The 14,385-nt window shown below is 43.0% G+C and overlaps 1 protein-coding gene across 1 annotated transcript in view; it reads left to right on the forward strand.

The window, feature by feature from the left end:
• Positions 1-818: 818 nt before the first annotated feature.
• Positions 819-14,385, forward strand: part of RREB1 (ras responsive element binding protein 1) — a 120,747-nt gene continuing 107,180 nt past the window's right edge. The window contains exon 1 of the mRNA XM_077492147.1: positions 819-1,558. The gene's annotated coding sequence lies outside the window, so the exon portion shown is untranslated. The remainder of the gene's footprint in view (positions 1,559-14,385) is intronic.

A 14,385-nucleotide genomic window follows, 5' to 3' on the forward strand; every position in this document is an offset into this window, starting at 1 on the left:
TGCGATGCAGGAACCCTCAGTTGATTCGCAGGGTTCTCACATCGTTCACCCGATCCCAACATCGTACGAAAACGGTCGTCCGAGGAAGGATCGTACGATTTTCGGATCGTGTGTACACTACATTCGACAGCCGATCATGACCGTTCATCCGATATTATTCGATCGGACACGCACGGAAATTTTCCTCGTACGATTTTCGTTTAGTCAGTATAGTTGTCGTCCGAAATTACAATACAAATACATTACAACACATGACATCAATTCCGATTTTTTTTTTTCTATCGTACCAGAGTTTTCGTGACTTAGCTATTCAATTTCTACTTGCGATTATTAACCGGAAAAGGTCGTGCGATCTTCGGATTGTGTGCACGGGACATTACTTTACTTTAAAGAGCTGCTGGCAGTGTAAAGGAGTGAAGCACATAGCACCTGTAAACTATTGTGCTCTGAAGGAAAGGAGAAAGTTTGTTGTTGCCCCTGGCAACCAGCCAGCATCCTCCTTTCCACGACACCTGCCTCCTGATTGGACGGGGCTGTGTTTAATCAGACAGCTGTGATGAGTCTCATAGACTTGCTATAGACAGGTGAGTGTCCGCTCCTCATCAATAGATTTGCCATGTAAAGTTGATGACGGGATGCTCGCACAGGCGGCCGGGACAGGCTGATCCCAAGGAGGAGGACACGGGACACGTGATGCTTCGTGGAGTCCCTAACCTGCTCTACCTGCCTCCCCAGCCCCGCCCCTCCTTCAGGTCAGCTGGTACGCCTGCAGCCACTTAGAGCGCGGAGAGGAAGGAGAGAGAACGGCGGAGCGGTGAACTTTGCACATCCCTGAGCGCGGCCCCGCCCCCTCCCTGTCCTCTACCTGTCCGACCAGCCGGGGAGGTGCGCTGCCTGCTGGAGGCATCCCTAAGGGGGGGATCACAGGGGACCCCAACACCCCCAACCGTCATCGCCCTGATCACAGTCACTGATAACAGATTAAAGTGATGATGTGACCTGATCGTCTGTGTCATCTGACTTTCCCCACCCCATAGCGATCGCTGTGAATTGCGGGGTCTCTATGAACTTTTTTTATGGGATGTTCTGATAAAAGGGAAAAAAAAAAAAAAAAAAAGTTTGTGTGAAAGTTTACAGAAGATGATGTTGCTTTTTTTTCGCCCTCCCCCCCTTTCCTTGTCTCCCCGCCCCCCTGCCTCTCCTTCCCCTTCCTTGTTAAAGTTCTCCACCAACCAGCATTGAGCAGCAACAGCAGCAGCACCAGGAGCAGCACTTTGCCTGCAGGACCTGATGCTCATCCATATTAAAGTGACTGAGCTCAGGAATCCGGCCAGATCATCTCCTCCGAGAGCAAAGTTTATTTATAACCCGTGGATGGTGCTCCGCTCCCACTGACACCAGGACTGCGATCAACTCCTCCACCACCACGATCAACTCCACCACCATCATCATCATCATCAACAAACTTTCCTCCCCGACTTGTCATCCTATGCTGATCTTCCATTGCCGAGCGCTGTAGATGGCAGCCAGCCTGTGACATGAGGACCTTCCTCGGAGGGTAAGTGTGCGTGTGGGGGAGGGAAGGGGGGGCAGACATGGCTTAGAGGTCATTGCTGGAGATGGGGAAGTGGATGTGAGATGGCAGATCTCCCCTCCCTGTGTGTCCTCCATGTATCTTTCGTCTGTTCTGGGGGATGGGGGGGTGGTGTTGGCCTTGACAAACTTTCCACCCCCGTGTGGGGGGGGGGAGAGGAGAACTTTTTCGATCTAGCATTAGAACGTGTGCTGAGCATCTGCTGTGTGCTGATCACACGTAGCACCACTTGGCCACCATCGTCATCAGGAGTACAGGAAGGAGGCTGCCATCACACAACATGGGGGGGTGACAGAAAGAAAGGTGTCACCTCATCCTCCTAACAATCAACTACTTTTACCAAAACTAGGGGGACCAACCTAATGGAACCAATCCATCAGGCGGGCCCATACACGACATCGTCTGCCCTAGATCTAAATGAGATTAGAAAGCGTTTGATGAGCTTGATGGTGGCCACACGCTTTGGGTTTCATCAGGATTCTGAGATGGCCTACTCAAATTCCACTTCCCCCGTAATGTGGCATATGGATTGTGTTGTCGAACTAATGATGGATTATTCTTAGCAGGAGGGATCGAACGGAAAATAAATCTAGCGTTGATGGTCACCATTAGCTGATCATATCTCTAGACGCGTCCTTCACCTCCTGGTTGTTTGTAGACTACAATTACTTTCTGTTTTGAAACTTTTTTTTTTTTTTTTTTCTCCCCCTGAGCAGATTACTGGTGAGGACTCGTCTCTCAGGAGACTACCACCTTCATGGTTGCTAAGAGGCAGGACAGACTTGTCTCCCCCATGTCTTTGGGAGGAGGATGGAGATGGGGGGGCGGGGGGATGTTAGCACTGATGACACTAAACCATACACATTACAATGTGACCATACTATTTATTTTAGATCAGGGGTCTCCAAACTTTCTAAACTTTCCTGTCCTTCAGACTTTGGGGCGGGCGGACTTTGGCCAGTGGTAACAATTGTCCAGGCGTCAGTGGCTGCAAACAGTGGCCCATTCCTGATGTTGGGGGAAGGTATGGCGCCCCATCCCTAGTGGTGGGGGGGAGAAGGAATGGCGCCCCATCCCTAGTGGTTGGGGGGAGGAATGGTGCCCCATCCCTAGTGGTTGGGGGGGGGAAGGAATGGCGCCCCATCCCTAGTGTTAGTGGGAGGAATAGCACCCCAAGGGCCGGATAAGAGCAAATAAAGGGCTGCAATTTGGAGACAACTGCTTTAGATCTAACAAACTATCCAGTCAATCTCTATACAATCAGACAGGCCCTTGCACTACGTTCCTGTAGATAGGTCTAATGGTGGCCATACAAACTTTGATGAATTCTCTCTCTTGATAGGGATAATCGATCTATAGTCGACAGCCAGTTTAATTATGACACATGGGAAAGTGGATTTCGATCAATATTTAGAAGATCTGCTCATCAACTTGATCGATCACATTTTTTTATATATATATATATATATATATATATATATATATATATTATTTTTTTTTTTACCATATGTTTTCAAAATTTGACTTTTGATACAATTCACAAGCAAAGCATCTTAGTACTTCCAATTGATACAACACAATCAATAATTTTCCACACTGGCCAATCAGCTCAGCTTGATTAAATCTGATCGAAATTAATAGACTGTTTGCTCACCCAATCAGATAATAAAAACAAAATGTTTATGACCAACCACCATAACCGATTACTGTCAGATTGTATTGTGTATGGTGAGTCTCTAAAGCTGGCTGATCATCTGTGCTACAACTAGTGGCTGTAGGCTTTCAATGCTTGTAAAAACTTTTTTAACAGTTTTCTCTCTGAAGGTCAGTGATCTGCCAGCACTAGATATCCGTATGTTTGTAGGGCTGCACACGTTTAACGCATCCTTAATGGAGTTTGCCAGTGTTTATTAGGTGCAGCATGTCGTATGTGCCTGTGTAAGGCATCCCTTGATGAGTTATAAAAGGAGGAGGAGAAAAGAGAGCATTTCTCCTGTCTCAGCAGATCTGTCCTCCCCTGCTCCTTACTGGTTAGGAGATAGAAGGAGCCCAGATCCGGATGAGCAGTTCACATTCCATTACGAAATTCTACACGGCTTAAGAGCCAGCACAGCAGCACCAACATACTACTCTGCACTAAGTTAGGGGAGGGAAGTGTATCTGATGGAGGGTCCTCACTCTCCTCTCGCTGCTTAACCCTTCAATTGTTCAGCCTCGTCATGCTGGCTTCCTGAATCTCCATGTTGGCTGGCATGTCACATGCTCTACAGTAGGATGGAAGGATGTGAAAACAGACACTTCTTTTCATCTTACGGATCTGCATCGCTCACTTTCATTAGACTTTCTGCAGAAAGTTTGGAGATCATGTGATACGATTAATTGGCTAAACTTCTGTATGACTTTGATCCCCCTTTTTTATTTTATTTTTTTTTTTTTTTTTTTTAAAGCTTTTATACGGTACTGATCCCCCTTTGTTAGACTTGAAATGGTGTACTGTATAAAGACTGACATAAGGATCTGTAAAGCCTGAGAAGGAATCAGTACTGTATGAGGACTGACAGTAGGTTCTATAAAGCCAGACATGGAGATCAATACTGTATAAAGCCTGACATAGGAAACAGTTCTGTTTGAAGCCTGGTGAAGGGATCGGAACTGTATAAAGCCTGATCAAAGGTTTTGTAGAGCCTGAGGATGGGATCGGTACTGTATAAAGCCTGACCAAAGGTTTTGTAGAGCCTGAGGATGGGATCGGTACTGTATAGAGCCTGAGGATGGGATTGGTAATGTATAAAGCCTGACCAAAGGTTTTCTAGAGCCTAAGGATGGGATTGGTACTGTATAGAGCCTGACCAAAGGTTTTATAGAGCCTAAGGATGGGATTGGTACTGTATAAAGCAGAGGTCTCAAACTGGCAGCACTACAGCTGTTTCAGAACTTCAAGTCCCACCAGGCATTGCAAGGCTGACAGTTACAAGCATGACTCCCACAGGCAGAGGCATGATGGGACTTGTAGTTCCACAACAGCTGGAGGGCCACCAGTTTTAGATCCCTGGTATAAAGCCTGACCAAAGGTTTTCTAGAGCCTGAGGATGGGATCGGTACTGTATAAAGCCTGAGGATGGGATCGGTACTGTATAAAGCCTGACCAAGGGATCCTATTGATCCTGCAAGTTTGTATCTCTAATTCCCTGCCACCCCTTTAAGTGAGCCATGATGCTTTTAGGAGGGGCTCTCATTCTTTCGTTCACTATGATTGGCTGCACAGTGATGGCGGAATCAGGAGCTGGTCCTTCTGGCTCTCAATTGTCACATTGATCGTGAGCTGTTGGTAAAAGCTTGGTCACAATACTGGGGACACCGATGGCGCAGTCCCCAGGGGAACAATACTGTGCATATATGCGGTAACTGGGTCCACCCCTGTGTTTGTGTGTGTGTGTGATACTGTCATAAAGAAGTTAATAAAGGGTATTACTTAAACTTCAGACTTCCTGTATTAATCGATGGCTAACCGGGCACAACACTTTATTACTGCTATGATGGAATAGACTTTCTAGCAAGCCATCTTATTGTCTCAGTGTTTACAGTATTCATATAAGCTGTTTGCTTATCTTACCTATACATATCATGAGATTTGTTTGCACATATCAGAGATTTTGAGTTAGTTTGGTATGAAATGACTTTGTTTTGCTACTGTTCACAAGCCTATCATCCAATAAGTTTCCAGGAGCTCTGAGCTTCATCACTGACACACCTTGGCCAGAGAAGGAGTTTCCATGAGCTGAATGTCCTCGCCCTGCTGTATTCCTGTACTGATGTTCACAAGTGTTGTTTGCTTCATCAGTGTGGATTACATTGTAGTGGTGCAGCTTTCTATCTTTACTTGTGTCAGATGGTCTGAAGTTTGTGCCTAACCCTTCCATTGCTCAATGGATGCTTATTGAGCAGTTCAATGTAGAGAAGTTACTTCCTGGTGGATCTACATGTGGTCTTTCTCCCAGGAAATAGAACTACGATGTAGGAAAAGACTGTGGTTTTTATTTTTATTTTTTTTTTGTTAAGTGGTTTAAAGTTCATCATTGGTACTTTTTTATTTTTATTTTCCTCCAAGGAACTAGAATTCTGATTTAGAGAAAAACGTGTTTTTTTTTTTTTTTTTTTTTTTTTTTTTCAGTGGTCTCGATAAGTCCATCAGTGGTACTTTGCTTATCTTCAGCTTTATGTGTCTTTTATGGATCAGTGCCTTTGCTGACTGAGATAGTGCTATAGCTTTTTGGATTTCTTTAATTTTCTTGTGTGTGTGTTTTTTTTATTTTTTTATTTTTTTTTTTATTTTTTTTTCCTCTTTTCTCCCAGGAAGTAGAACTATGATGGAGGGAATGACATTATTTAGTGGTTTATGATAAGTCCTCAGGGGTACCTTTCTGTTGGATAATCTTCAGCTTTATTAAGGATCACCGTCTTTGCTAAATAAGTTACAGTGCTTTAGCTTTTTAGCTTCATCCGTTTTTTCCTTGTGTTGTAGACCTGATGAGTACGATGAGGATGCTTCCATTTTCTCTTGAGTAACCTGCTTGTGTTGTACTGTAATGCGTCACTTCCTTACTAAAAATCAGAAGCTGGTGACCACGTCTTCTATGAGATTAGTTACAGCAGGGTACTACTATCCCCCCCTTTTTTTTTTTTTTTTTTTTAATAAAAGTTCTCTTCCAGGTAATGGTAGAAGTGTTTTTTTGATTTTCTTTCCACAATGACAAATTATAAAAATGGTGTGTTTAAAAAGAGCAGTGGTGTGTTTCCATGCTGAAGAAAAGCAAATAAAGTCCCTTAGATGGTGGTATTCATTATCCCTTTTTAAAAGAAGGTGGTGCTTTGAAGGTCATAGGATAAGTGTTGCTAAGCAGCTAAACAGAAGTGAGCTAAAATTAACCCTCATATCTGAGTAAAAGGCAAGATGCAAGGTTTTTTTTATTGTATTTTTTGTTTTTATATATTTTTTTTACAAAAAAAGTTTAATAATAAAAGAAAAAAAAAAAAAAAGAAACACTCTTGACTTGTGTCCACTTGTGAAGGTCTTCATTGCTAGTAACTAAACACATGATGTTTTGTCAGATGACACAAGTGGTCTGAGTAAACATTTGGAGCTTAAAGTATATATGTCACCAACCCAGTCAGTTCAAACCGAGCCTATAAAAATGCATAGGCAGAGGTTACCATCAGTAAAAGCTGTGTTAGCCTGATCATTCCACCAGGAGATGCAGGTAGCTGACATTTTATGCACACACACACACACAATACATTTTTTTTATATATATATTATATTTTATAATTTTTTTTATTTTTGTGTTACTATTTATTTTACACACAAAAAAAAAGCTTTAAATTGGCCCTTATATCATGATGATATGATTATTATTATTATTTTTTTTTAATGTGAGAGACAGCCTTAGTGACCAATAGGGTGGGGTAGAGCCAAGCCTGAGATTTTATTATTAAAAAAAAAAAAATATATATATATATATTTATTTATTTATTATTATTATTATTATTTTTTTTTTTTTTGTAACTTCAGCTGCCCACATTTCCATTTTCTAGCACTGCTTATCTTTTTGGAATGCTGTTGTTGCTGAACCTTTGCACCTGCATTTTTTTTTATTTTTTTTTTTTTTTTTTTTTTTATTTTTTTTTTTTGTATGCATTACATGCTCTGTTTGTTGCAGAGGTCAATGAAAGGTTTACTTTATGCATTTCCTGCACCAACAGGTTACTTCTCCCAGTCTTTCAGGCGGGAGGCCCTTTATCTGATTTTGTAAAATATGAAAGGCGCAGATTGCACAGTGTGCAAGCAATACAGTAAATAGTTGACTATGTGTTAAGCCTGCTGAATCGGGCAGAATTCGGGTTATGGGTTGCTGTGTTGGCACCGCCCGGTTTGACAAGTTTCAGTTTAAAAAAGGGTGGAAAATTGACCGCATCCTCTGAGATTCCTCCATCATTCATGCTGTTTAGCAGAGATAGGAGGAATCGAATTTGTTTTCTCTTGTTCAAGCTGGGGCTGAATAACAGAAATCTATGTGTGTATGGCTAGTCTTGGAGCCAAAACAATTTATTTAGTTTTCGGTAAGACCAGGGAGGTATTAAAGCTCATTCACACTACTACAGTGCATTAGTGCATGCTTGTTACTCCACAAACTATTGTGCGTTGCTATAAGGCAGTCCATGCATTTGAGTGGGCTGCCTAATGCACCAAAAAAAGCGCATGTGCTATTTCTGGCAGTACGTCACAATACTTAATGTGGTGCAGTACACGTCTGTCAGCAGTGGCATTGGGGCCCATTCAGAACGAATGGCATTGTATGAATGCATGGAACGTGCAACAATTCAGTAGCGTGAATGGGTCCTCGGAGCCTGTGTTATTATATATATTTTTTTTTTTTTTAGCCACTTGCAGACCACCCACCATACATTTACTGCGGTAGGGTGTCCGCTCTGCGCCAGATCACTTACCCATATGTGTACACGTATATGTGCGGTCTGTGTCCTTAATGACCAGCTTTTCTGTTACTTCTTTTCAGAATAAGAAATCTATAGATTGGGGACATAGGCAAAAACACATTTTTAATAGAGTGAAAAATGATTAGAAGTTCCGATTTATGTTATTTCTGTCTGCCCTCATTTCCAAGGGACAACCCCCACCACCAGGGGCGTTGCTAGGTCTTCAAAATATCTGGGGCTAGAGCCCATAGCAGCGTAGTTAAGAAAGTCATATGCTCAGGCGGACATACACATGTATGTAGTGTGTGTGTAATAAATAAAATATATATATATATATCCATCCCCAGAGAGCCTCTCCCTTAAATCGGGGTCCCCAGAGAGAACAGAACTTTTTTTTTATTTTTTCAGCATTGACACTACCATAGAGGTGTGCTTACAGGCTGAAAAAAAAAGCCAAACGCCTGTGAAAACAAGGTTTTTATATCCAGTGTGCATGAGCCGTTAATTTCCACAGGAAAAATAGCCTCTGTTTAAAGTGAACCTGTAAGGAGATCAATTGGGGTGTGGCCAATGTACGCTTCAGGACTTTCATGTGACCCTTTTATTCATTGGCTAGAAAGTCACTGATCTGGAACAAGTATGCATCCAGTAAGATTTGAGGGACTTAAATAATTTTTAACGGTTTTCTGACCTAGGCTTAAGGCCGGGTTCACACTGCTGCGGGGGGAGATCCGGATGTGATTCGCACCGCACTGCAGTGCAAATCACATCCGATCTCCGTATCGATGCGAGTTCAGCCATACAGATAGTATGGCTGAATTCGCATCGCTCCCGCAGCAAACTCGCATGGGACCCTTTTTTGGTCCGCAACAGAATCGGATCGCATGGGTGTTCACACCATGCGATCCGAGTTTGCAGATCGCACTGCGATATGCGGACGGATCTGGGGGTGTCATTAACATTTCATTGACACTCCCAGCCGTTCGCATAGGGCAGTGTGAACTGCTGGCGGGAGTCACGCGATGCGGGAAAACGCCGCGGATTCGCGGCGTTCCCGCATCGCTGTGGTGTGAACCCAGCCTTAAAGAGAATTAGGGCCAAAGGTGACAGGGCTAAAGTCTGCTGCAGCTGATGTCGTTCAGCCGGTCCAGGCACTGGAGAGATCCTGACTTTAATGTCGAGATCCACCCAGATACCTGACTGGCAGCTGGCTCAGCTTCTCAGCGAGCCACTGCAAGCCTGAGACAGCCAGTCCCACCCCCCGCACAGCTCGGCAGTTCAGTGAGCACTGGAGTGGCAGAGCAGAGAGCCACTGACTGTGACCAGCTCTCTGCTCATAGAAGACTGAGAAGTAAGCGATCAACACTCTTTGATCGCACAGTTCTTGGTCTTAGAGGTGGCAGGGGACAGATGCAGCATTGGACGGATGCTGCATTCACCTAGGTGTGTATTGATGTTTGTTTTTTTCATATCCCAAACTTCTCTTTTAATATTTCCTTTATTATTGAACAGTTTGACCAGACATAAACTTCTAAAGGACAATTGTAGCTCCCAATAGACATGTGCATTCGTTTTCGTCCGAAAGCATTTTCGTCCGAATTTCAGCTATTTTCGTTTTCGTTTTGACAAACGATAACGAAAGCACAAAATCCGAAAAACGAAAGATCCGACATAAATAAATGCTTTATTTTCGTTTTCATTGTTACAACAGTTCGATATAGAATAGGAGATTCGACATGACTCTGACAACAATCTGTGTCTATAGAACCTGTGGTCGAATGTGCCTAACCTTACCTCTATTAGTCCAAGATTATATAGAGAAAATATTCGACAGAGAAAAAAGATTTGACAGAGAGAAAAGATTCTGCAAGATACTGTCCTAAAAAGTGTTTGGGGACCCAGGTCCTGCCCCAGGGGACATGTATCAATGCAAAAAAAAGTTTTAAAAACGGCCGTTTTTTCGGGAGCAGTGATTTTAATAATGATTAAAGTGAAACAATAAAAGTGTAATATTCCTTTAAATTTCGTAGGGGGGGGTTGTCTATAGTATGCCTGTGAAGGGGCGCATGTTTCCCGTGCTTAGAATTGTCCCTGCACAAAGTGTCATTTATGCAGGAAAAAAAGTCCTTTAAAATCACTCGCAGCTATAATGAATTGTCGGCTCCCGTAATACAGAGAACACTCATTGAAAGTCATTGATAAAAAAATAAATAAATAAATAAAAAAAAAAAAGCGTGGGGGTCCCCCAAATTCAATTACCAGGCCCTTCAGGTCTGGTATGGATATTAAGGGGAACCCTGCCTCAAATTTAAGAAAAAATTTGACGTGGGGTTCCCCCTAAATATCCATAACCAGACCCTTCAGGTCTGGTATGGATATTAAGGGGAATCCCGCGTCAAATTCAAAAAAAAATTGACGTGGGGTTCCCCCTAAAAATCCATACCAGACCCTTTATCCGAGCACGCAACCTGGCAGGCCGCAGGAAAAGAGGGGGGGACGAGAGAGCGGCCCCCCCTCCCTCCTGAACCGTACCAGGCCACATGCCCTCAACATTGGGAGGATGCTTTGGGGGTCTGTGACCCCTCAAAGCACCTTGTCCCCATGTTGATGAGGACAAGGGCCTCATCCCCACAACCCTGGCCGGTGGTTGTGGAGGTCTGCGGGCGGGGGGCTTATCAGAATCTGGAAGCCCCCTTTAATAAGGGGACCCCCAGATCCCGGCCCCCCCCCTGTTTGAAATGGTAAGGGGGTACAAAAGTACCCCTACCATTTCACAAAGAAAGTGTAAAAAATGTTTAAATAAAACAAACACACTTTTGAAAAATTCCTTTATTAAAAATAAAAAAATAAAAAAAAGATTCCAGCGGCGGTAATCCACTCTTGCTATCCATCGACGGACGGTCATCTCTCCAGCGATGTCTAATATCATCCAGCGCAGCGCAGCATCCTTCTTCTGTCTCCGTGGAGGAGACACTACAGACATTCCGGCGGCTGACGTTTGTTATATACGGAGGGCGGGGCCACCCGTCACCTGACCCCGCCCCCCTCTGACGCAAGGGGAAACCCGGGGTTCCCTGTGACGTATGGGTGACCCGCACCCCTCTGATGTAACACAGGCAGGTTTCCGTTACATCAGAGGGGGGCGGGGTCACCCCTACGTCACGGGGAACCCCGGGTTTCCCCTTGCGTCAGAGGGGGGCGGGGTCAGGTGACGGGTGGCCCCGCCCTCCGTATATAACAAACGTCAGCCGCCGGAATGTCTGTAGTGTCTCCTCCACGGAGACAGAAGAAGGATGCTGCGCTGCGCTGGATGATATTAGACATCGATGGAGAGATGACCGTCCGTCGATGGATAGCAAGAGTGGATTACCGCCGCTGGAATCTTTTTTTTTTTTAATAAAGGAATTTTTCAAAAGTGTGTTTGTTTTATTTAAACATTTTTTACACTTTCTTTGTGAAATGGTAGGGGTACTTTTGTACCCCCTTACCATTTCAAACAGGGGGGGGGCCGGGATCTGGGGGTCCCCTTATTAAAGGGGGCTTCCAGATTCTGATAAGCCCCCCGCCCGCAGACCTCCACAACCACCGGCCAGGGTTGTGGGGATGAGGCCCTTGTCCTCATCAACATGGGGACAAGGTGCTTTGAGGGGTCACAGACCCCCAAAGCATCCTCCCAATGTTGAGGGCATGTGGCCTGGTACGGTTCAGGAGGGAGGGGGGGCCGCTCTCTCGTCCCCCCCTCTTTTCCTGCGGCCTGCCAGGTTGCGTGCTCGGATAAAGGGTCTGGTATGGATTTTTAGGGGGAACCCCACGTCAATTTTTTTTAAAATTTGACGCGGGGTTCCCCTTAATATCCATACCAGACCTGAAGGGTCTGGTTATGGATATTTAGGGGGAACCCCACGTCAAATTTTTTCTTAAATTTGAGGCAGGGTTCCCCTTAATATCCATACCAGACCTGAAGGGCCTGGTAATTGAATTTGGGGGACCCCCACGCTTTTTTTTTTAATTTATTTATTTATTTTTTTATCAATGACTTTCAATGAGTGTTCTCTGTATTACGGGAGCCGACAATTCATAATAGCTGCGAGTGATTTTAAAGGACTTTTTTTCCTGCATAAATGACACTTTGTGCAGGGACAATTCTAAGCACGGGAAACATGCGCCCCTTCACAGGCATACTATAGACAACCCCCCCCTACGAAATTTAAAGGAATATTACACTTTTATTGTTTCACTTTAATCATTATTAAAATCACTGCTCCCGAAAAAACGGCCGTTTTTAAAACTTTTTTTTGCATTGATCCATGTCCCCTGGGGCAGGACCCGGGTCCCCAAACACTTTTTAGGACAGTAACTTGCAAATTAGCCTTTAAAATGAGCACTTTAGATTTTGAACGTTGGAGTCCCATAGACTTTAATAGGGTTCTAAAGTATGCTATATACTAGCTCCGTCGCATCTTCTTTATACATTCGACAGACACCATAAGCCTTCAAAGACAGATTTGACCGTGATTCATGTGGATTTTCGGACGAATGCAATTTTTGAACGAAAAATGAAATAAATAAAAACGAATTTCGGGAGTAACTAAATAAATTAAGTTTTCAGACGAAAACGAAATTCCGAAACGAAATATTTTACTCTGCACATGTCTAGCTCCCAACAGTTTTCTTTAGCACCTGGTAGTAACCTATTTTTGCTACCAGCAAAGAAAAGAGCTGAATCAGTGTGTCATACTAGCAGCCCGTCAAGCCTAATTATTGCTAAAATTTTCACTCCTTACAGTGAGTTTGTCATTTAATTGCACCTAAGTAGATTGTGTGACAGTTTAAGTAGACATATGGGTGAAAAGCCAGTGTATAGTAGGTATATTACAGAGCGCATGAATTTTAAATTGATTGAGCTATTTAGGCATCCGGATCCAAATAGGAAGTAATATTATACCATATCTGTTTTTGCAAAGTGTACTAATACTATGTTCTTGACAATGTTTACTACATATAATTATATATATCGCCTTGACTTCGTATAATTATATCTACCATTCATGTCATCAGTGTTTTACGCCTCTCCTTTATAAATGCGCTTATTTGCCTTTATTTTTTAAACTTAAGCTTTTCTTAATGCATAAGTTACTTTAATAATGTAAACATTGTGTAATGGGAAGCAATATATTTCTAATTAAATGTCATCATAGATGCTATAACGACATTGTCGCTTTTTTATTTTTTTTTCTCCTTGAGAGATATATATCTATCTATCTCTACCTCCTATTTATTTTTTGGTGGCCCACTTTAGTGGTACATGACGTCCGTCCATAATATTAATTGCCCTTGTTAAACTTTTGTGACTAAATTCTACTGGCATGGTAAGAGTTAAACATCCAGCTCCGCCACCTTCCCTGATCATGCTGACTGTTTTTCAATGAAAAGATTTTGCCCACCAGGTTTGTTACCTGGCAAGCTAAAGACACAAATGTAAAATGAATCATTGTTCTAACATGCTGCAAAGGGTGGGACATTTTCCTGATCCTGTTATCTGCAATCAGGTAAAGGATGTAGGACTCACACAATAAGATGGAGGTGTGGAGGGAGCTGCTCTCCACCAAAACATCTATTTATTATGGATTTTAGCTCTACTGTTCATGCCTTTTCTGAAGCCGTTCTCGTATTTGAGGCTGTTTCTGGACTCCATGCTAACTGCATGAAAACGAATGAACGAAAAAAAAGGTAGGATGTTTAAACTTGTGTTGCCAAAACCTGGAGTTTTGTAAGAGAGAATCTGTGACATACCTGTATAGTTAACAAAAAAAAAAAAAAAAAAAAAAACATTGGCGTAAAAAGCAATATTAAACCAAAAATGTAATATATTGCAGCTTGCCAATCCTTAAATGTGATGGCTGCATTAGTTTTTCCCCTGTTTTTACCTGGTGATCTGGCCAGTAACACGCCTCCTCCTGTTTTAGGCCTGGTTCACACCTATGCATTTTTTTTTTTTTAGTGGGTTTTAAGTTTTGCAGAACCACACTACAGTCCATTTATAACATGGTTTTCCATTAGTTGCGTTCACATCTGTGCATTTTATGGAAAGGACCGGGGACTTTTTTCTAGTTTTTTGGTTCCATAGACTCCAATCGATCAAAAACATAAAATGCATCTGGAATATTCAAACTGCAACCTGCATAGGTGTAAATCAGGTCTAGGCTGGATTCGCACCAATGCAGTTTTAGTGTGTGTGTGTGTTTTTTATTTTTTTTTTTTTTTTTGCAGATTTGCACTACAGCCCATTTACCATGGTT

Source organism: Lithobates pipiens, unplaced genomic scaffold (assembly GCF_037356315.1).
Source record: "Lithobates pipiens isolate NorthernLeopardFrog02 unplaced genomic scaffold, aLitPip1_a1.2 Scaffold_19, whole genome shotgun sequence".
NCBI classification, from domain to species: domain Eukaryota; kingdom Metazoa; phylum Chordata; class Amphibia; order Anura; family Ranidae; genus Lithobates; species Lithobates pipiens.